This window comes from Petaurus breviceps, unplaced genomic scaffold (assembly GCF_028583685.1).
Source record: "Petaurus breviceps papuanus isolate PSGF00001 unplaced genomic scaffold, PetGlider_PUasm1.0 188, whole genome shotgun sequence".
In the NCBI taxonomy this organism is placed as follows: domain Eukaryota; kingdom Metazoa; phylum Chordata; class Mammalia; order Diprotodontia; family Petauridae; genus Petaurus; species Petaurus breviceps.
The window spans coordinates 31,826,492-31,827,547 of record NW_027185804.1 but is presented as its reverse complement, the minus strand read 5'-3'; positions in this window follow the sequence as shown (position 1 = coordinate 31,827,547).

Here is a 1,056-nt window from a genome sequence, read left to right as displayed (position 1 = left end):
TTTGCTCATTTTTCTATCCTACATCCTGAATTTGGAATGATATGTGGGTTGGGCTCTCCATCCTCATACAGGGAAGGTCTGGGCTGGCCCAACTGCTGCTTTTGGGGGAGTTTTGAGATATTACAGTATCTGAGAGAGAGCCCATACTGGGTACTTAAAAGCCGTCAGTTCTCCCAAAGTAGTCTGATTTAAGACAAAGTCTGATCACTCACCTCCACTTTCAGTATGAATTCTACACATTCCTGACCTAGGTTTGGGTCTAGGCAATAGCAAATTGCTTCTAGACTCAAGACTATCATTTAGCTGACACACTTTGCTGATTCAATGTCAGAACTGCACTCTTTCCTTTGAATTGAAATCCTTTTCTTTGCAGGCTTCAGAATGGGCTGGAATACAGAATTAATATCGTTCTCCTCTCCCAGGTCCAACATACCCTAATGTCCAGAGCAGAAATTATTCATTCTTTTTGTGTGTTTGTTTTGTGCATTTGTTTTTGTTTTTTTGTTTGTTTGGTTTTTGGGTCATTCTGGTGAAACCTATGGAACTGATTTTTGGATAATTTTTTTTTTTTTGGTTTGGTTTGGTTTGGTTTTCTTCTATTATTAATTGTTGGAAATATTAAATTTCAGTTAAAGTTTAGTGAAAAATAAATACGTATCTTTTTTCTAATAAAGTATATAGACCGGGGTAAGGAATCAACAACCTCAAGACTACTCGTGGCCCTCTATGTCCTCAAGGGCAGTCCTTTGTTTGTATTCCATCAAAGGGCTGCACTTGAGGACCTAGAGGGTTACATGTGGTCTTGAAGCATCAGTTTCCCCACCTTTGGTATAAACACTCCAAAAAATCTCTTCAAACATGTCATAGGGGTCTATGAAAACCCATCTTGCAGAGGAATTCTTGGGCTTCATTCACCTTAGTAATGATTGCATGCATCTAAGGATGGAGGAACAAACAAGGAGAAAGTTTATGGCAGATTCAATACATTCATGAGCCAAAGCAGCTTATGCTTTCTTTCTTTCTTTCTTTCTTTCTTTCTTTCTTTCTTTCTTTCTT